Below are 23145 nucleotides of genomic sequence, written 5' to 3'. Positions count from 1 at the left end.
TTTTTTTGTTACATGGATATGTTAAGAAACAAAAAGGAAAAATAAATGTGGAATTCTGATTCCAGTAGCTGTGAGTTTGTAGATTAATTGAAGAGCATTGTACCTTATGACTCTGAGTCTTTATCTTTGCTTTAGGTCCATACAGGCCTTCAGTACGATCTTTCATTAGTCAAGGAAAGGTAGTTATGCTGTCACCGGGAGCATTCATCATTCCCGGGTGTTGGGAGCGTTTCAGATCCTTTAGTCATTTATTTTCATTGTGTCTTCCCCCTTTTCCATTTTCTGATGAATTCATCTAAATTCAGTTTCCTTCTTCTTTATAGTTTCTCTTTCTGGTTTAGAACACATATATAGTGATTCTGTCTTTTTAGAGTTCACTTGTAATTTTTGTTTCAATTTCAAACTATTAAGGGGGCATAGACGTTTTTAGGTTACGTGGCTTGCTTTTGTAATGCGTGAGTCTCAGCTGTAGGTGTGCCTATCACCCAAACCTACACCATGGTGTTCATTGTACCCACAAGGTAGGTTTTTGTCCCTCCCCTTTCTCTCCTACCCTGTGGTTGATTTTCACTAAGTTTTATTTCCCTGTGGGAAACAGTCTAGAGATTGCTCCTAATTCTTTTTACTGCATAGTTTGACTACCATAGTTAAGATCATATTCAACTTCAAATAGTGGAAAACACAATTAAAGAGGCACAAAGAAGTGTTGTTTTTCTTCCACAACACTGAATCTGGAGGTGGGTCTGCCATACCATCAGGGGCCCAGGCTGCTTCTGTCTGTTGCTTGAACTCCGTGAGCTTCTCTCCCTCTCTGGCATCCTGGCCGCAAGCTGCACTTCCTGGCCTTACTAGGATGAAACTGAAAAAGGGCTCGTGGACAAATAAAGGTGGGCCACTGAGGAGTTCCCTTTTTGTCAGAAAAAACAAAGGGTTTTCCAGGAATACCATCTAAGGAGCTTTTCTCTTTTTGTCTGGAACTGTACCCAGGTAGCCTTGCATAGCTGGAAGGAGGCCAGGGAGAAATTGAGAATGGGATTTGGGGTCAAACCATCTGCAGTGTCTCCTATACATATTTCTTCCTAAAATTTTAAACTCTAAAGTTATTCAGTATCTCTGTCCTGAATAGGATAGCATTCAGGAAGTACTCAAACATATTAAAAGTAGTATTATTTTATCTTATTATTATTAAATTTCTGATGTCCCTAAAAATGCCAAAAGATGTGCCTGTACATGAGAGCAAAGTAATTATTTGCCCCCTCTCACAGAGACGAACACACAGAAACCATTTGATCAGAGGGAAGACATTAAAAAAATTTAGTCCTTTAAAAATCAAAATGGCAAAAGAAAATTAAATACTGTATTTCCATCATAAACTATAATCCAGGTTTAACTAGATCTAAAAGAGGAAATATATATATTTATATATAGAGAGCGAGCGAGCTAACTACAGCAATGACTGCTGTCAAAGGTCTAGATAAACTCATTAACCAAACTCAAAGACGAGTACATGTCAAAGATGAAAAAAGAAAAGCTGTGGTTAAAACATGGTTTTGGCAGAATTCTTCAGTGATTTATTTAAGAAACACCTCTTTGTCAGGAGACTAGAAAGGTATTGTAAAGACCTTGCCCCTTTGTTGGGTCCTGCTGTCTGAGCTCTGGGTTGGAAGATGACTTTGCATTTTTGATGTCACATGTCAAATGCTGCACATGGTTTTTTCACATGTGGAGAAAGATGGGTGTTTGTAAAGGTTTACCATCACATGCTTCGTCTCTCCCATGCCCCAGGTACTCGTTTTGGTATTCTATTTTGTAATCAGTAATTTAGTAATTTTTTTTGTATTACATTTAGTAATTCTATTTTGTAATCAGTTTTGTTTTTTTTTTTTAAAGACAGAGTCTCATTCTTTTGCCCTGAGTAGTGTGCTGTGGCTTAAGCTGACAGCAACCTCAAAGTCTTGGACTCAGGTAATCCTCTTACTTCAGTCTCCCGAGCAGCTGGGAGTATAGGTGCCCACTACAACACCTGGCTGATTTTTCTATTTTTAGTAGAGATAGAATCTCCCTCTTGCTCAGGCTGATCTCACATTCCTGAGCTTGGGCACTCCACCCACCTCCACCTCCCAGAGTGCTGGGGTTACAGATGTGCACTACCATACCTGGCCATGGAGTATGTTTTTGATGAAGATACTTCTAAATGTAGTCGGAAAGCAGAATGTGTGAGTCAGCACAGTTAAGGCCATGTCTTCAGGGAGAGAGTTCCTCAGAGCCTACAGAGCCAGGCGATGTTTTCATGTGGGATGGCCTAGTGATGTTTGATGGAATCAATTGGTGGCTTTGTTACATGATGTAGACCTAAAAATAAATCATAAGTCTCCTACATGAAGTACAAGTGTAGCCATATGTGCATGTACTAATGGTGGCTAAACAGGTGAAGATACTGCCATTATTACGTAGTAGAAATGCTAGTATTAGTGTTGGCGGTAATAATGGTAATGGTGGCCAACATTTATATGTAAGTAGATGCCCTTTTCTATGCACCAGCTGAGAAGCATTCTAGACAGTGTATCTCATGTGAAGCTGCAGCCATAGCTGTCTGTGACCTTTTTCATTGTTCAGATGAAGCATTTGTTTTTATTTTTTATTTTATTTTTTTAATTTTTATTTTCATTTATTTTTTTTTTGAGACAGAGCCTCAAGCTGTCCCCCTGGGTAGAGTGCCGTGGCATCACAGCTCAGAGCAACCTCCAACTCCTGGGCTTAAGCAAGTCTCCTGCCTCAGCCTCCCAAGTAGCTGGGGCCACAGGTGCCCACCACAATGCCCGGCTATTTTTTGGTTGCAGCTGTCGTTGTTTGGCAGGCCTGGGCTGGATTCCAACCCTCCACCTTAACTGTATGTGGCTGGCGCCTTAGCCACTTGAGCCACAGGCGCTGAGTCCAGATGAAACATTTGAGTGTGAAGGTTAATTTTATGTTTCAACTGGGCCAGGGCACAGTACCTGGTTTCTGGTTATCTGAGCCCAGTTCCAGTGCAGATGTCACTATGAAGATGTTTTTTTTTTTTTTTTTTTAAGATGAGATTAACATTCAAATCCATAGACTTTGGGTAAAGCAGGTTATTCTTCAGAGTATCGGTGGTCTCATCTAGTCATATGACGGCCTTACGAGAAAAGACGGAGGTCCTCCAGGATGGAGGAATTCTGCCTCCAGACCTGCCTTCTGGACTCAGGCTTGCCATGTCAGCTCTGCTCTTGGTCTCCAGTCTGCTAGCCTGCCCTGCAGATTTCAGACTTGCCTCCCCCGAAAACGGTTTGAACCAAACCGTTATTTCCTTAAAATAGCCCCAAATCTCCCTCTCTCCTGCCTTCTCTGTCTCTTCTCTCTGTATGCACACATACGTACACATACGTACGTGTACACATACACAAACACACACACACACACACGAGGGCTGTTCAGAAAGATTCAGCCATGTAATATGAAAGTAGAAACATACATAGCTGGATACTTTCTGGACTTATATACAGTATTTATAGATATATATACACACACACACATACACCTATTGGTTTTGTTTCTGTGAAGAACCCTGGATAAATACACTGCCACAGCCTCCATGCCTTCTTATGTTCGTTAACTTTATAACCTGTACTCTTAACTAATACAGAAGCATTTTCAGTATACTCCAAAGAAGAATGGATGCTTTTATTTAAATTTAACTCTCATTTGTTCTACCTTTCCCTGTAAGCCTATCCTTTATAAAAGATGCTAGAAGTTTGGGTGCAGTGGCTCACACCTTTAATCTTAGCACTCTGGGATGCCAAGGCAGGAAGACTGCTTGAGCTCAGAAGTTTGAGGCCAGCTTGAGCAATAGGGAGATGCTGTCTCTACTAAAAATAGAAAAATTATCTGGGCATGGTGGTACACTCTTATAGTTCCAGCTACTCAGGAGACTGAGGCAGGAAGATCGCTTGAGTCCTGGAGTTTGAGGTTGCATTGAGTTATGATCACACCACTGCACTCTAGCCTGGGCCAACACAGCCAGACTATGACTCCAGAAAACAAATAAACAAACAAAAAAGATGCTAGTAAGTAGCAGCGGAACTCAGCTGAAAAGGAGCTGTTCTCATGGGTGAATTGAATCCTTTGCCTCCCTTTGAGTCCCAGCCAAGAAGTGCTCACGGACCTCAATGTTCCCTCCACCAGGGGCGGAGCTGCTGATGGCAAATACTCCTGCCTCCACAGAAGCCTCCTTGTTTCACCTCCTCGATGCTGCCATCCTGCGTGGTTCTCGAGGGTGGTGGGCAAGGCTGCCCCAAGACTTATTGTGTGGCCACAAAGAGATGGCGGCTGTGCCAGATGGCAGGTTTTCCTTGCTTCTACTTACCCAGACAGACAGAATTAAAAAGGTCTGGTGGTGAAATAAGAATTGTTATCCCTGTCAAGAAGAATTTATATCCTATTGTATTGATTTCTTCTCATTTTCTTGAGACACAGACAACTTATTTTTAAAAATCTAGTACTGTTTTGTAATAAGCCCTTTTATTAAAGAAAATGTACTTCTGCTTTTACAAGCAGACCCTGAATTCCTTTGTAAAAATGGGCACAGCGCTCACAGAGCTCTGATGAATGGGGCAGACCATTTCTCCTCAGACAGGTCTTTTTTTTGTTTGTTTTTTTGAGACAGAGTCTCTTTTGAGCAGGCTAGAGTGCTGTGGCGTCATCATAGCTCACAGCAACCTCAGACTCCTCTGTTCAAGCAAACCTCTTGCCTCAGCCTCTGCGTAGCTGGGACTACAGGCATGTACCACCATGCCTGGCTGATTTTCCTATTTTTAGTAGACACAGGGTCTCTATCTTGCTCAGGCTAGTCTCAATCTCCAGATGGTCCACCCACCTTGGCCTCCCAGAGAGCTAGGATTACAGGCATGAACCACTATGCCTAGCCCTCAAATAGGTCTTTAAGCTGCATTTAGTTTCATCAAGCAAAAAACTGGCAGATTTTTATTGGGTGGAGCTGAAATGGTAGTGTATTCATTTTTCTTTAGGATGGGGTTAACTAACTGCACTGCACTGGCAGAGATTTGTAATCCTCAGCGCTGGTGAAGGCGTGTCAGTTATCCCTTTAAATGAGGAGAGGTAGTGCCTCTCTTTAATTGCTCCTCTGTGGCATTGCTGTGCAGGAAGTGGGAGGTACGTTCATTTCAGCACTTGAAGAAACACTGCAGGGCTCTCATCCTGGCCTCTGCTCCTCACCCTGCTTCATTGTGCACTCCACAGAGCAACAGAGGACCCGGATGAAGCATTAGTCAAACCACATTCTCCTCTTCCTCAGTGCTGGGATGCTGATTCTGCTGTCTTACTTAGAGGCAATGCCCATGCCCCCAAGGCCCTGTGTCCTGACTGTTCCCTGCGCATATGCACGCATGCTCACTCTCCACATGCCACTCCCCTCAACTGCAAGGGCCTTCTGGGTGTTCTTCGAAGGTACCAGCCCCCCTCTCGTGGTCTTGGCTTTTGCTGCTCCCACTGCATGGAACTCTCTTCCTGAGACATTTGTAGCTGATTCTTCCTTCCTCAGATGCCCTTCTCTCTTTGAGACCTTTCCTGACCATCCCATTTAATCTGTTAACCTCCACCATCCTCTTCCCATTCTGTTCTCTGCTGTATTGTTTTCCATTGTACTCGGATCATCTTCTAATGGGCTATGTCTTATTTTTTCCCTCTTGGCTCCATTATAATGCAAACTTCTTGAAGACAGGAGTTTTTACCTGGTTTATTCACTGCTATGTCCTTAATGTCTAAAATAACATCTGGCCCATAGTGCTCAGTAAATATTTGGTGCTTTGCTGGTAGGTACTAGCAGGCCTTCACAGTGGGCATCTAGCTTTCAGACTTGATGATTTGTGCTATCGTTTTTGCTATTTGATTTTGGCATTTGTAACTGTGAGTTCGATTCTTCTTCTAATGCCTTGGGTTGCTGACAATTGACACTGCTCTGGCATTAGTGCAACTTGCTGTCAATTGACACTGCTCTGGCATTAGTGCAACTATAGGTCACCTCACTATGGCATGCCCTGTGCTCTGTCTTCCCTTTATATCAGCAGTGTTTCCTGCTTTTGTGTGCCAAGTTAAGGTGGGACCCAAGGATATATGTGGGTAGTCCTTCTGGGTCTCCAGGGCTGCTGTCCTCCAGAGTGTCACTGGGTTAAAGTGATTACTGAATCTCCCTAATGGGCAGATGACTGATGGCCTAGAGGTGGGGCTGGGGTTGGATAGATCTTTGAAACATCCTAGAAAGTGTTGAGCCAGACAGTATGAGGCTCCCCTGAGAAGGAGCTACACATGCTATTTTCTGTGAACCTGCTCTTTGGGACAGCCTGCTGCCACCTTGTCATGGGAGGATTTGATGTGTATGCCCTATGCTTTCACAAGGCATTGCCGTTCACACGTCATGACTGCTCTTGTCAGCCTAAGACTGGCTCTTTGTGTTAGTTTCCTGGGGCTATTGTAGCAAAGCACCGCAAACATGGTATCTTAAAACAACAGAAGTTTATTGTCTCATGATTCTGGAGATGAGAGGTCAGAAATGAAGGTGTGGACAGGGCATGCTTTCTCTTTGAGGGCTTTCAGGGAGGAGTCTTCCTTGCCTCTTCTGGTTTCTGATGTTTGCTGACAATCTTTGGCATATCTTTTTTTCTTCAATTTCCAATTGATACGAGGGTACACATGTTTAGATTACACTGTTTTCATTTCTTAGGTAAAGTTCAAGTTGTAGCTGAGCCCTTCACCCAGGAGGTATGCTGAGCACCCTCACCTTGTGCACACAAGGTGAGCACCTGCCTTGACGTTTCTTGATTGGCAGGTGCAGTGCCCTCACCTTCGCCTTTGTCATTGCACAGCCATCCTTGTACTCTGCTTCTCTGTCGTCTTCCCTTCACACAAGGATGACAGTTATATTGGATCAGGGGTTCTCCCTAATGACCTCATCTTCACTTGATTAGAACTGCAAAGACCCTATTTCCAAATAAGGTCACACTCACAGGTCCTGGGATCTAGGACTTATCCTAATGATCTTTTTGGGTATGGATAATGCTCTTTATGGAAGGAGCAGCAGCCATGAAGAAGGCCCAGATACTTTGTAAGAGTGGAGAGCAGACTTGACCTTTCCTTTATAGCCTCAGCTTCCCTAAATAGAGTAGTTCTTTCAATTATTTATTTATTTATTTATTTATGTATTTTGAGACAGAATCTCACTGTAGGTAGAGTGCCATGACATCACAGCTAACAGCAACCTCCAACTCTTGGGCTTAAGTGATTCTCTGGCCTCAGCCTCCCAAGTAGCTGAGACTACAGGTGCCTGCCACAATGTCCAGCTATTTTTTTTTTTTTTATAGTTGTCATTGTTGTTTAGCTGGCCCAGGCTGAGTTCAAACCGCCCCCCTCTGTGTATGTGGGTGATGCCCTATTCACTGAGCTATGGGTGCTACCCAGAGTAGTTCTTTTAAAAAAAAAAATTATTGTTATTTGAGATGGGATTTCACTCTGTCACCCAGGCTGGAGTGCGGTGGTGTCATCATAGCTCACTGCAACCTCCAGCTCCTGGGTTCAAGTGATTTTCCTGCCTCAGCCTCCTGAGTACCCAGTAGCTGAGATTATAGACTTGTGCCATGACACTTAGCTAATTTTTCTACTTTTAGTAGAGACAAGGTCTTACTCTGGTTCAGGCTAGTCTCAAACTCCTGCCTTCAAGCAGTCATTCTCTTTGGCCTCTCAGAGTGCTAGGCTTACAGGCATAAGGCACCATGCCCAGCCTGCTGTCCTTAGGACTGAAGGTTTTACTCGTCAAACTCTGGAGTTTGGTTCAGTTAAGTATGTCAGGTGTTATCTTCTTTTTTTTTTTTTTTTAGATAAAGTCTTACCTTGAGGCCCTCATTAGAGTAATGTGGCGTCATAGCTCACAGCAACCTCAATCTCTTGGGCTCAAGCTATCTTCTTGTCTTACCCTCCCAAGAAAACAGGATTACAAGTGCCCATCACAACGCCTGGCTAATTTTTCTGTTTTTAGGAGAGATAGTGATCTCCCTCTTTGCTCAGGCTGGTCTCAAACTCCTGAGCTCAAGCAGTCCTCCCACCTCAGCCTCCCAGAGTGCTAGGATTACAGAGGTGAGCCACCCCATCCAGCTTTTCTTTCTTTCTTAAAGACTTAGTAGCACTGGAAGAATGGACAGATTAATTGTGAACAGAGAATTCCCTGAAAATATAGGAAGACTTACTCTCCTGCAGGTACAGGTCTGGTCCTTGTGGGAGCTACGTGACCTCCAGTGAGGCAGATCTGGAAGGCTGTAGAGGACAGCAGAAGTGATTTGTGCTTCTTGCATGTAAAGGACCCCTTTATAAGAAAGGGCTTTCTGGCCCTTTACCTACCTTTCCAGAGCTCTTTATTTTAATACTTGTTCTGTGGCACTGTTGTAGAGGAAGTGGGAAGCACTACCAGTGTTTGGCAGAGTCGGGGAGGCCCAAGCATTTCTGCACTTGGAGAAATGTAACTTTGGACTCACATTCCTCTCCTCTCAGTGTAGGAGACCATTTACTAATCTGTTAGAGAGAGCCTCTGTGAGGCTTGTGGGATTTTCTTGGCCAGCAAGCTGGGCCATGATGGAGAGAGGCCATGTTAAATGGCCACAATTCACTGCTTGTAGGGAAGAGTATTGAACACACACCCAGCAAGGCTTAGGTAGCCGGAAATGTGGTGGGCCCATACCCCCAAGTGAATTTTAAACTTGACTTATTTTCTTTGTTCTCATAGCAACAGGAAAACTGTTCTGACCTATAGCCACAGAAAACTCTGTAAAAGAAACTGTAGGAGGAAAAAAAAAATAATGCCAGGAAAAAAAAAATTTAATAAAGTACCATTCTTTCATTTATTCACTCAACTGAGAATAACAATTTGTGTATTTGGCGATCAAATGGGAAATGGCATTTCATGTTGCAACATAAATCTGCTTACATTAAGCGATTTATTTTTATTTTATTTTTTTTTTTTTTGTTTAGACACAGTGTACCAAGAACTTTCTTCAAGTAGAGACCTATTAAGAATGTGAGAACCAGCAGTCCTCGCTAACCTGAAGCACTTGGGGACTTAGAGGAATGATAAATGCAAACAGCCCCGACTTCAGAAACCGTCTCGAGTATTTAAACTCTGGACTCTGGGAATGTGTGTATGTCTTCAATCAGTCAGATGCAGATAATTTTTCTCTCTGTGAGGTCTCTTTTTACTTATATCTTGTCTGGACAGGGTGGAGTCCCTGCTTAAATTCTATTTCTAGCTTGAAGAAAGACTAAATGACTGCAGACGAAAGCCAGTGCTACTTGGAAAATGGGAAAGGCACAGGAGACAGTCCATGTCTTCTCCTAGGACTGGGCCATGAACTTGGGGCCCCTCCCCCTAGCGGGTGCTCCTAGGAGATTGCGCAAGGCCTGTGTTAAGCCACTGGCCCAAGCTGAAGTAGCGCCTCTCAGCTCTATCATGTTTGCACAGAAGATTCCTGTTTGGTAACCTTTTCAGAGCTCTTTTCTGCTCCTTGACTTTGGGGCTTGTGGTTAATGCTTGCTCAGCATTATTTATGTGCGATCTTGATGAGGAATCTGTACGGCTAAAACCTTAGGAGCTATTTCTCCTCTCTCTCTTCTGCTCTTCTCTCATTCTCTCTTCACTATATTTCTCTATATTATATACATATAATCTAATTCCATTAAATTTTTTTTCTTTGAAAATATAATAAAGTTAAATTTTAATAGCCTCTCCCACCCCTGCCTTTAACCTACGTGGTTAAGAGCTCTTGCGTGGTAACATCTTGATTCACATTTTGGCCATGGAACTATACAAACTAGTTTGTTGCATGCTGCTCCACTTTGTATTCATGGTCATGATATTGAAACTTCAGGACCACACACAGATAGCAAAGTCTCTGGCCACTTAAGCATGTAAACAGTCTGGCTTTTTATAAAGTGGAAAAATATTTCTTATGCACTATTTTAACACGATCAGCATGTTGAAACTTGGTGTGCAACTGTGTCAACATTTCTTTGGCTCTGAAAAGCAAACCTGGAGAGCCTCATGGTAACATATAAAATGCAAAGCTGGTTTGTTTACTACTGGGATTTAGGCAGCAATTACAATCTGAAGTTGACTTCCAAATTTGGGATGCAGAATAATGAAATAATTATTTTTTGCATAGTGATTGTGCTAGTTAAAACATTGATTCCTTTTCAGATGGCTAAGATTCTTTCAGGGAATCAGAGGAAAATGGGTAGCTGGATTGCCATGAAATCCTTTTATAGGAATGCCCACATTGGACCTAGCCTGACAGTATTTTCGTTTGTTTCTTAAATTTCCTGAACACCTCTAATGTGTCCCGTCCTCTTCTATGTGCAGATTAAACATGATAGGCTGTTGCTTCATGTTGCTTGTTGATGCTTTCTGGCTATGTGGAGAGGAAACAAACAGTAAATAAGTGATCAGATAAACAAGAAGATGTATGTGATTGCTATAAAATGGGTTTGCGCAACCTCAGGTGTTACTGAGGGCACTGTTGAGACCCTTGGGACATGTCAGTGAACAAAAGGAACATAGATTTTTCTCTTGTGGGTCTCATAGTCTAGTGCAGGAGACAGACCACAACCAACCAAAATACATAAATTATAGAGTGTGTTGATAGGTGGGAAGTACTGTCCAACAAGAAAAAGTAGAACAAGGTAAAAGATACCAGGAGAAATGAGACTGGGGAAAATGGACAGGCTGCAATTTTATTTTTTTCCCCAGCTTTATTGAGGTATAGTGACAAAGAAAAACTGTATATACATGGTTGTTGGAGCCACCCGAAGGAAGCAGACAGGAGATGTGGATTGAAAGTACAAGCTTGTAAGAGGTGAGGCTCACCAGAGGTGCAGGAGAGCCTTGGGCCATCTCTGTAGTGGCTGTTTAGTGAGAGGATAACAGGTGTGGGGCGTGCCCAGCAATCACGTACAAGTGCTACGTGCTTAAGGATCACCCTGTGCTCTTTCCCCATGGGCTCGACTCCCACGCTGAAGTACCACACATGCTCAAGGTCCACCACCTGCTCACTAACGAGCAACCCATCTTTTCTCGTTCCCAGAGTGCTGAGCTACCCAAGGGCTTGTCCCCTGCTGCAAAACATCTCTGGGCTTCTATACATGGTGTCTGAAAGTTGCCCCTAAAGTCACCTTACATGGGAAAATAGGAAATTGTAGCTAAATGTACCTTTATTTAATAAAAACATTACAAAGTTTTACAAAGAGCTGGCCAACACATAGAGAATATTTTGTAAATATTTTGTAAAATTTTGTAATGAATATTTTGTAAACAAAGGTATATTTAGCCTAATTTCCCAGTTTTCCCACAAATAACAACTTTCGGGGCAACTTTTTGGATACCCTATATTTAAGGTGTGCAGGAGGCTTGATAGACATCGTAAAATTATTGCCCCATTCCAGCTGTTAACACCTCCAGCTCTTCACAGAGTTGGGAGAGGGGGCGCAAGTGACGATATTTCAGGTCTACTCACTTAGCAAATTTCAAGCAAAGCTGTGATTTTAAATAAGGTGACCCAGGAGAGTGTTCTAGGCGTTTGGAGACCAGTGCTCTACAACAGAGGAGAGAAGTCAGCACCGAGGAGGGAGACTGGGTGGCGGGACAGAGGATGTCAGGGAGGGCCTTTTGGTGAGATGATGAAATTTGAACTGAAACCTGAGGGATGTGAAGAGCCTATTGAATGAGCAGTTAGGTGAGCATGCTCCAGGCAGGGGAACTGCAGGGACAAAGGGCCTGAGAAGGAGAGGAAGGAGGTGCTGTGGCTGCCCTGTAAAAGAGGGTGTGGATGGTGAGGTGAGGTGAGGCGGGAGAGGAGGGAGGAGATGGCTCAGGTAAGGTTTTGTGGGATCCAGGCCAGGGATTTGGGTTTTGCTCTGTGTGAAGCTAGAGGAAACGCTCTCTTCTCCTCGCCTTTATAGTAGGAGTCCAAACGCAGCGTAAGCTTAAGCTGAGGACGGAAGGCCTCACTAGGGTTGGGGTTTGATCACGAGTTAGCCGCTGCATCCTTGCGGCGTGGGGAATGTTGGGCACGGCAAAGTAGCAAGGATTTGAAGGGATGCACACATGGACAAACAACTTAGTGACGGAAGCCTGGGAAGCCTGTCATCTTTTCTTTTTTAAGATATTTTTTTTTATTTATTTATTTATTAAATCATAGCAGTGTACATTAATACTATCATGGGGTACAGTGTACTGTTTCTGTATACAATTTGAAATACTTTCATCCAACTGGTTAATATAGCCTTCATGTCTTTTTCTTACTGTGTTAAGAAATTTATATATTTTTTGAGATATTTAGAAAATACCAAAAAAGTCTTAATATACAAACACTTTTATACCAACCACCCAGAATTTGCCACAGTTAACATCTTGGCATATTTGCTTCTGGCCTTTTTTATTATTTCTTTGTGTATACTTTAAAAGCAAGGAACTGAGGCATTCTCCTTTAAATATACATGGGTGCGTGTGTGTGTGTGTGTGTGTGTGTGTGTGTGTGGTATAAACATTAAAATTCCTTTTAACTACCATCCTTGGTTGCTTTCTCCCTGCTAGAGGCAACCATGCCTCATAATTTGTTAGCAGAGCCTCAGTTTCTGGTTTGCATGTAGGGCAGTGGTTTTCAACCATTTTTATCTCATGGCACACTTACACCAATAGTGAAAACTTTCGCAGCACACTTAAATTATGTTGATAAAAAAAGAGTAAAAAAATACTTTGCTTTGAAGTTCTTTTGAAAATAATTAATGATCTTTAAAGATTTTTCACAGCACACTGGTTGAAAATCACTGATCTAAAGGAAGGAGAGGTAGAGACCAGAGTGAGAGTTTCTCAGAGAGTCCACATGGCAGGCAAGAGGCTCCAGCCTCACCTGGTTGCAGTCAGCGGTGTCTGTGCACAGACAACCCTGCCAATGGGGCATCAGTCTGCTCTGTGACCACCTAGTTTGGCCTTAACACATTGCTAGGCACAATGAGGACACAGACAGCGCCTAGGACAGCCCCGCCCTGAAAATCTTTCTCCTCATGACATTCCTATAACATGATTTGTGCAGGGTTAGTTTCCCCTTGTCTTGTGTTACCCTCAGCATGAGATGCTCAACAGGTGCGACTCTTGAAACAAGTAATGCTTATCCCTTTATCTGAAACCCCTTTAATGGAAATTATTCTAAAATACCTTGCAGATTTAGATTGCCCACCTATCTTCTTATTGCCCTATCTTCTTAAATATGATCTACAAGTGTTTGGTGTGGACTGATCAGATCCATCTTTTGAACACCAATTGCTGTATCCATGAATGCTCCCAGGGGCGGCTGGCAACATGCTCCTGCTGTAAGGCCCCAGACTGCCTTGTTTTTGAAACTCTCTGCCTGTTTTTGCTAAAACTCACCGCCCTCCCCTTCTGTTAGCTGGCAGCTCTCCCCTCTTGCTGTTGCCAGGGAGCCTGCCTCTAACTCTCCTGCAGTCCCACGTCTCACTTCTTATTTATGAGTTCCCATCTGCTGGGGCCTGGGAAAGCAGATAGTCAAATTAAGTAGATTCTGAGTAGGGCCAACGACTCCAAGTGGCTGTCCATTGAGAGGGTTCCCTGTGGGCCTCGGGGTCCAGCTCGGGGAGGCTGTTAAACTTCTCAGCCTGACATCTTAATACTGGTCGGCAGACACATTTGGACTGTGGTCTCCTCTGGGGTGCTGCTGTGAGAGGCTCTGTAAGCATTCCTTGCTAGCTCTGTGGTGGATTCATTTCCCACTTCCACTCTTGAGTCAGGGCTTCACCTCTCCTCCCTATGATTCTTCCCACAATGTCTGACCTAGTGCCAGGACACAAGGTCTCTCATAACTGCCACAGTGACTGGCGTCAGGTTGTAATTCTGCATTGGAGAAATCTGACTGTAAAATTGGTGGGAAAAGTTACTGCTGGGTCTTGTAAAATGTATTCTCTTTTCTAAAACCATTCAATTATAAAGGTGGTGGGGAGCATTGAGATAATCTCATTCCAGCTTGTAGTTTTATAGCTGAAGAATCTAAAGCCCCAAATGGAATATGACTTGACCAGGATCCACTGAGTTGAGAGTTGTCAGCAAAGTACTGTGGGGGCAGTCTGGCCACTGTGGACAAAAGTCCTTGGATTTGGGGCTGTGATATATCTGAGCACAGTGGCTAGTAGGTGGGACAGTCTTGTAACAATGTGAAGTAGGTGGTCTCCCTTCTGGGCCTTATTTCCCAAGCTTGGGGGTTTATCACCTCGATAGAGACCAGACTTTCTCCTGCCCCAGAAGTGCATTAATGTACATAGTTACCATTCAATAAAAAAGAAAAAAAAAAAAAGAAAATGTGATTTGGAATCCCACTCTGTTGACAAAGGTTTAATGCAGAAAAATGTTCACTGGACCATTATTTACAATGGTGAAAAGTTAGAGACAGCTGATCCAGCATTGAGTCGACGGATAAACTTTGATAAAGCTATATAATAGATTTTCGTGTAGCCATTAAAATTATATGTACAGAATTGTTAATAACAAGGTTATTGACCAAGTTATTGGTCATTTTTGAGCCCAATGTGGTACTATTAACTCAGAATTTAAAAGTAAGAAAAACAGTGTAATAAATTTTTTAAAATTTTATTTTTCAAAAGAAAATTTCAGAGCAGTTGTTAGTCCCTCTTCCTGACTGGTAAGGGGAAGAGACTGGGTGCCACCTGGGTACTAGTTACTCTTCTGAAGTCAGTATTGTGAATTTGCTGCTGGAGAAAGGTCAAGGTCAAATATGATGAATAGTTCTCGTGATTTGAATCCATTCTGACTGCAGAGGGAAAGGGAAAGGAGGGTTGGAGAAAGGAGCTTTAACAGTAGTGGGCGTAGGGCGTGGTGGGCCGTGTTTAGGGCAGAAGCAACGCCGGTTATCGATTGAGACAAGGTGTGAAACGATGTGATCCGCCCTGTGCGTGACAGAAGCTGCATGAGCCACGCTCCTGTGGCGCCTCTGAACAATATGCAGGGCCAGTGGTGCTCACACCTGGCCCCAGAGTGCAAGCCAGCTGTCTTTATCAGGTACTTCAAAGTGATTTATTCCAACATTGGAGGAAAAGCAAAACTGTAGTTTAGCATATTTTCAGGTGTAATTGTTAACACAGTCATTTCTTCCGGAGAGTAGAACACGATCATCATCCAAGCTGATTCCAATGTCATTGCCATGGATGTGCCTGTACAAGCCTGTGAGGCCCTAGAACGTCGTCTTGCCTGTATGCGGGGCTGTCCAGACGCTGTGCAAGCCATGCATGTCTCTGTTTTTCACACTGTGTGGCTGGGTACTTTCTGGACAGCCCTCGTGTTGGATTTATCAGGCATCCAGCTGAAGATTCCCAGAGTAGGAGACGAATGCGGGAGTGGAGAAGCAGGAGGAGGAGAGGACAGTTCCCCTGTGCGCCCATGTCATGCTGTTCACTTCCTGAGTGCCGGGAGAAAAGGGGGACATAGAGCCATTGCATCTTGACTACAGCTTCTTGAGATGAGCTTAATTATGCCCATTTTCCTGAAGGCAACTGAGACTCAACTAGCACTTGGTAGAGCTGCAATTCATACCCCAAGGTCTGCGCAGGTCAAAGGCAGATGGTTTGTCTGTCCTCTTCAGCAGCTCTAGGCAGTTCATACCCAGGGAGAGAGCACCTGGCCAGTGTTGATGGGCAGTGGCCACTTACTGCCAGTGTGCAAGGCTGGGCTTGGGGCGGGGTGGGGCAGTAGGGAGCTGTGTGGTTTGACGTGGCCTAATCCTAAAGCAGTGTTCTCAACCTTCCTAATGCCGCAGTCCTTCAATACAGTTCCTGTGGGTTGCAACCCACAGGTTGAGGACCTAAAGGCTTTGCTGCCCCTGTGGCCGGGCTGTGTAGACAGCCATGGAACTGGGCTTGGAAAAGCTCCAGCAGAGACTTACACTGTGATCACCACCTCCTGCCGTTTCTCTAGAAACTGCCAAGAAGCACAGGGAAAGCTGATGGAAGAGCCAGGAGACCTGGGCAGGTGGCAGTGAGAGCACAGGCCAGTTGATGGGTGGGGAATGGGCCAGAGGCATTTAAGTTGCTTTTGCATCATAGGGCATCATATGAGATCTGCTTTCTCTTTCCATCAAATCAAAGACTGGATTGCAAACTGCTGGTTGATATATGTTCCCCTAACTGCCTTCAGATCGGCTTTCTGGGGCTTTGACCCCACCTGCTGTGGTGGAGAAACACGTGTCTGAAGGTCCTTCTATCTCATTCCCTGCTCCTCCCCACCCCCTGCACCCCCCTTGTCCTTCCTCCTCATGATGCCTCTGGCCCTTGCCTGGTTCTATCACCCTGTTCCCCCAAACTGGTGCAGAGCTGCCTCCAGGGCCGTCCTACCTGCCTTAGTGCCGACACACCTGCCTTCCAACCAGCCCTGGGGAGGGGGATTAGTAGTGTCAGCCAGTCCAGGTGTGATCATGGACTTGGCCCCTCGTGGTTCACTTTGCTGCTCCAAGGAGCATGTACACACCCAGCAGGATTGGCATGAGGATGAGGATGGTGTGAGGAAGTAACGTCCGAGAAAGGGCCTATCTTCTTCCCTCTCTCCCCACTTCATCCTTCTCCCAGCCTGTCTGAGGTTTTCAGGACCCAGAAGCCATCCAGTCATGAGATAAGAAGGTCACTGGGCTGGCACACTGTGGTCCTTTTCCCTGTAATTCAGCTGTGGGCCATTGGCCCAGTCACTGGTGTTTTGTGAGCCTCAGTTTCCTCATCTTCAAGAACAGGAGTAGGGCTGCTCGTTCCCGGAAGTGTTGAGCTTTATAAACTGAGGTGCCATGTAAAGGAGTCATATGTGACCTGGGGGAGACAGCTTGAGATGGAGGGCGTCAAAGATTCAAAGCCTTAGGAAAGACATTTCATGCTAATCATTCAAGAAAAAAAGATGGACCGCGTGTGTTCCAGGAGAACACTACCTTTGCCCAATTATCCACCCCAGCCTCCGCATTTCAGCTGTGATTTCCTTTTGTTTTTTTTGAGACAGCATCTCACTTTCACCGTTGGCATCATGGGTGCCATGGCATCATAGCTCACAACAATCTCAAACTTCTGGTTCAAGTGATCCTCTTTCTTCAACCTCCTGAGTAGCTGGGACTTACAGGTGTCTGCCACAATGTCTGGCCTGGCTATATTTAGAGACAGGGTCTCACTGTTGCTCAGGCTGTTTTCAGACTCTTGAGCTCAAGCAGTCCACTTGCCTGGGCCTCCCAGGGTGTTGGGATTACCGGCATGAGCCTCCGTGCCCAGCTCAACTGTAATTTTCTACAGCAAGTTTATACTTTCTCCTTCTCCTCCACCTGTTCCTCTTTTATTTATTTATTTATTTTTTACAAAAACTCTTGATCTGTATTCACTCTGAACTAATGACCCTCAAGCTAAAGAGACATGAGCCATGTTCCTCATGGCCACACTTATCTTTCTTCCTGGGTAATGGGCAGCCAAGGCCCAATATGCACCCACGTATCTGCCTGCCTGCCTCGATCAGTGGGGGCAGTTCCACCAAGACCGGGCAGGCTGCAGTGGGTGGAGTCTAGCTGTAGCCTCAGGCGCCTGGCAAATCCTTAATGGGCCAGAATGAAGGATCCCAGCTTGAATTCGGTACAGTGGTCCTTCTGAAGGGTCCTCCCAGCCCTGACTGCTGGGTCTGTTGGTGGAGACTGGCTCGCTCCCTAGGTTACCTCATCAGGGTGCTGTAGCTTTGGCGCCAAGTTCTTGCCTCACCTTTGCCCTTTCTGCTGAAATGGAACCAGCTGTTTCTTTTATTTTGTTCTGAGTTGCTGATGGTCCTTTAGAACTGCAAAAGTTGGCAATAGATTGTTCTCACAGTCTGCTGACATCCATGTAATCTCTGGTATATCATACATATTTCCTCCGTAAGATGGGCTGATGGTGTGTATTCGTCTCTCAGGGACACATAAAGCTTCCTTAATCACAGCCTCAGAGAATGACAGGTTGACAGTTGTTTATTCAGTTTCTTACCCTTTGGCATCCTCCCTGCCTCTGGGTCACAGTGGCCCTGGGGGTACTGGCAGGGATTTAGAACTCCATGAGGATGCTCAGCTGACTCCCGGGCAGACAGTAAGGGGGTAAGACTCTTCTCTACTTTGAGCTGCAATCTGTCTCCTTGAAACCTACCTCCAGTTTTAATTTTGTCTACAGAATATGCCCACCAGCTCTTTAGCAGTAACGACAGCAGGACTTATGGCGAAATTTACAAGAAGCAGCAGGACATTTTCTATCTTTCCCGATGCTCACCACCTTCCTGTCCTACCCGTTTCCCAGATGAGGCGTGAAGGAGGTAAAGCCCCACAGTTAGGTCCGGTGGTCACAGTGACAGCAGAGCACTGAGTCACCAAGTTACGCTGACACACTCTGCATGTGACAGCCCTTCCTGTCACAGTCCTGCCATTACTGACACCCAGTCTCTCCTTTTGCATTCATTAGTTGAACTCCTTTGATGTTCTGTATACAGAGTTCTCTGTCATCACGGTGATTCCTGCTTCTTTGGATTCTTTCTGGTTGGAAAGAATCATCTGGAAATTTGGTGCCTATGAGGAAGATGCGTTTTGATACATTTTAGTTTCATTTTAAATATGAAATTGCCACATAGTAAAAACCCATGCTTATCATAAGAGAAGTAAATTGCTGGGGTTTTTCCTTGTCTGAGAACAGCATACAAATGTGAGACTATGGGATTGGGAGGTTGAGTTATTTGAGTCTAGAACAGGGTTTGGCAAAATTTTTCTGTAAAGAGGCCAATAATACATCTCTTAGGTCTGGCAGAGCTTACAGTTTCTGTTACACTAATTCAACTCAGCCACTGTTGGTGAAAGCAGACATAGCATATAACCAATCGTAGTTGTGTTCTAGTAAAATATTATTTACAAAAACAGGTGACAGCTGGGTTTTGACTTTGGCTTTGTACTTGATTGGGTTTCTCTTGATAATGATAAACTTACCCTGGTGGGTTCTGAGAAGGATAGTCCTAGGTGCTATCATTTTTAGTAGCACTCTTTTAGTTTCAAAAGCGTCTTGGTCAGTGAATAATGTATGATCACCCTAATATTATGTCACTTTCAGGTTCTAAGTGAGACTAATGTGAAATAGAAACTGGTTTCCATCCTTACTACAGTCACCTGTTTAGTGCTACAAAATAATTTGTGTCAGGACTTTTCTGCTTCGGGGGACAGTTCAGCAATTTCCTGTCCTATTCCAGTTCAAGAAGAGGGCCCAGCAGTAAGCAAAACTCAGGGAGGGAAAAGCAGAGACCCCCCCAGAGGAATGTCTCTCACTCACCTTTTGGAGTACAACTGGTGTGCTGGGCATTGTACCAAAGGCGTCATAGGGTCTCAGGAAATGCCCATGAGTTCAGTATGGTTATTATTTCCATTTTATTGATGAGGAAACTAAATTACAGAAGATTAGGAAATTTGGGTCACAGAGATAAAAGATTTGGATTCAGACCTGGATTGTCTTATCCTAGAACTCAAGCTCTGAAATTGAGCAAGCATGAAATGATTAAGTGTAATCATTAAATCAGTCAAAGGCAGGTAGGAGAAGATTGGGACGATCTGGCACATGTTACCTCCCACCTTATCCATCTTAGGCATAAATATCACTGAGGTCAGGGAGTGTTACCTGGGCCTTTCAAGGGTAGTACAGGAGTTATAAAATACTTAGGGCTCCTGGCTGAGAGAAGCCTTAAGGCACTGGAGGGACTTGAGACCAGAAGATCTCAGGTGGGCCAGGATGTCCTTAATTTAGGGGATATAAAGCTTTTGAGTAGACTTTAGGGGCCACCTTTTGCATTAGAGCTGCCAGTGGTGTGCTCAGGGCTTTGGCTGGCTGGGTTGAGGGCTGGGTGGCCGGGAGGGTGCCAGCTGTGCTTCTCACCATCACTGCCCCTCTGCAGCAGAGTAAAGAAGTCAGCGTTCCTGCAGCAGCTGCCTGGCACTAAGGATGTGTGTTTCCCTGGGACACCTGTGCCTTCTGGCAAGGACAGTGGAGGGAGAGTAGCTCACATTAGCCTCTAGACTCTTATACTTTAGACCCTCATACTTCCAGCTCAGTGATTTAAGAAGAACACCAAGTTGTATATAATTTTCAAAGGGAGTTGCCTTCTTTAGATAAACCTGTGCCAAAAGGAAATCTTTAAAAGTAATTTCCATCACTTCTTACTATTTCTGGGTGGTATTTTTTTGTGCAGTTTCCAAAGCAGTGACCCTAACCACAGTGAGGACAGTCATTTGGAGCTCTTGCAAACTCCTCAGAGAAAAGTGCAGAGAAGGGTGCCTGTAGGTTTGGTTACCAAACTCCACCCGGGAGTGGGAGGTGAGGGTCAGGAGTCAGTGAGCTTGTCTCCTGGCCTCAGCTTTTTAACATATGTCCTTTGAGGTGTATTCACGTTGATGTGTTTTCCCAGATTTTGAATGTTGCCCCAGGACAACTGTCTTAAGTTCATTTTGGCATCAGGACAAATGAGAGGATGTTTCCTATTTGCTGACTCTTGCCCCAACTTCTTTCTCTGTTCTGTTAAGCTCTTGGGTAAATTCTTTCCTCTGTATTCCACATTTTAACTGATGTTAGGGCACCAAGTGCAAAAATCTGCAAACAGTTAGTTGAGCATTCTGATCAGAGCATGCTGAAGTTAGAGTTCTCATAGCACAGAAAGATCACCCTCTGTACAATGCATTAAACATTTAATAACTGTACTAATAATCCCAAACACTATAATGGGGCACATGAGAGCCTTAATGTGGTTGAAAAAAAAAAAAAAGTATTTCTTCACTGTCAAGTTAACTTGCATCAAATTGAGAGAAATTATTTGAGGCAACTTTGAGGGGCCGGAGCTTTTTAAGCCTAAGAACAAATGGTATATTCTGAAAGTAGTTTTTACATAGAAAGAAATAATAGAGATATTATTGATATTATTTCTATTTCTAATTAGAGACGTAGTGTGGCGTGCTTTTCCTTGCAGTTTAATACTTTGCAGGTTGAGCGATGTCCCAAGTCTGTAGCATCTGCTATGTGTCAGGGTAAGCGATTTTGAGTAAGGCTGGCAGCAAAAGTCAGTGTTGGAACACAGGTCTGTCTCCCTGGCTTCAAGACCTGTTTTCTGATTAGGCATGGGGGCTGTTTGAGTTTGGCCCTTTTTGAAGTATTTTAGAAAATAGGACAGTGTTGAGGGATAAAGATCAAAGGTTGATGTGTTTTGTGTTAAATTAGATTCACGTTTATTTGTAAGTTGAAGCATTTTTTAAGAAAGCATTCTCTTATGAAACAGGTGTGCTTTTAAAATGATGCAATTGCTTTCCAAAGCTCAGAAAGAAATGATTAAAACAAGGATGAAGTCCAATAATGTAATCATCAGTTTTACTTTGTTTTGGCTTATTAAAAATAGCATTGGCTCCTTACTCCAAATGAAATCCAATCAAAACACAGTTATAGTGTGAATACGTTAAGGTCTTAGGAAACTGATATTTCCCAAGTATTTGGAAGGAAATGATGTCTTCTGTATAAAATTCATGTCATAAGCATAGCCCATCAGTTCACTAGACTGAATATTATACCTGAATGATAACTTTTTTAAATTTAAAAATTTGTTTCGTTGAAAGTTTAAGATATTTGCATATATTATTATTTTAGGTCTGTTTGTATGGTTAATAGCAGAATATCAATTAGTTCATTTGTTCATTCTTTCTTTCCTTTCTTTTCTTTCTTTCTTGTCTTTCTTGCTGAGACTGGAGTGCAGTGGTCTAATCCTAGATGAGTGCAGCCTCCAACTCCTGGTCTCAAGTGATCATCCTGCCTCAGCCTCCTACGTAGCTGGGGATATAGGCCTGTGCCACTCTGCCTGGCTAACTTTTATTATTATTATTATTATTTGTAGAGAGGGAATCGTGCTATATTGTCCAGACCGGTCTCCACCTTTGATCTTTGAGCAATCTTCCTCCTTCAGCCTCCCAAAGTGCTGGGATTATAGGTGTGAACCACTGTGCCCAGCCTCAATTAGTTCTTTCTTAAAGCTGATAATTTAAGAAAATTTTTTTCTTTACACCTGATTTTGCTGTGTAGTCACCTGAGAACACCTCTCTCAGTTGCTTTTTGGGGCTATTTGTATCTTCACCTTAGTATCTGGCCCAGTAGTACCATCTTTGGCAAGTTCATGTACACACACACAGACACACAAAATACTGGCAAATGTTTATTCTTTAAAGGGAAATTTAGTTTTTCAATTTAGAAAAAAACAGCTGGCTATTGATGATAGGCTAATGTTAATTGAGCAAAGCTGAGGGTAGGGCTCTAAAATAATGAAATTTGTTTTCCTTGTGAACTGACTCTGAGGGCTGTTACTGAAAAGAAATTTGTGTTACAGCAGCACAGATACTAAAATTGGAATGATAAAGGGACGATTAGCACTTCCCCTGCTCAAGGATGACATGCAAATTTGTGAAGCATTTCATATTTAAAAAAAAAAAAAAACAGTAAAGAAATTCCTGAGTGTTGACTGCTTTCAGGAATGAGCGCTCTGCCTGCTAAGGTGTGTGCATGTTTGCACGTGTTCATTCTGGGACGTTTTCTAACAAATTGCTATATTCTTCATCAAGACAAATCTAACATGGAGCAACTCAAAGCTCCCCCCATTGAAGACAGCTGTGATAGAAATGTCACGTTGTAGTAAGTTCACCGCCTTGTCTTCTTAAAAGGAATTCACTGGCATCAGCAAAGAAAATCTCTGAGAATGGTTTAGGTGCCTCCATTGGCTTTTATTCTTCTCCCTTTCTGGGTAGTTACAGCTTTGTTCTGAAGTGGCCCATAACTGTGTCTGTGTTTTACATCCCAGCGGATTCCTAACACCAAATAAGGTATCGCTTCTCCCAGCTGTCTCTGTTTCTTTCCCTTCAATCTATATAATCTTTAATAGATTTGTTTTGAGGTCCAGCTTATCTTTTAGATCAACCTGCAACTTAAAACCAGCTAGATGAACATGTTTAGATG

General features: G+C 43.6%; 1 protein-coding gene and 1 non-coding gene across 2 annotated transcripts in view; both read left to right on the top strand.

The window, feature by feature from the left end:
* Positions 1-23145, top strand: part of SLX4IP (SLX4 interacting protein) — a 194571-nt gene that overhangs the window by 60638 nt on the left and 110788 nt on the right.
* LOC111724721 lies at positions 22514-22616 on the top strand. Its single transcript, XR_002772964.1, has one exon. It is a non-coding gene; the product is annotated as a U6 spliceosomal RNA (small nuclear RNA).

Source organism: Otolemur garnettii, unplaced genomic scaffold (genome assembly GCF_000181295.1).
Source record: "Otolemur garnettii isolate 467f Iridium unplaced genomic scaffold, OtoGar3 scaffold00025, whole genome shotgun sequence".
Classification (NCBI taxonomy): Eukaryota; Metazoa; Chordata; class Mammalia; order Primates; family Galagidae; genus Otolemur; species Otolemur garnettii.
The sequence above is the reverse complement of the archived record's forward strand: the minus strand, read 5'-3'. Positions and strand labels throughout refer to the sequence as shown.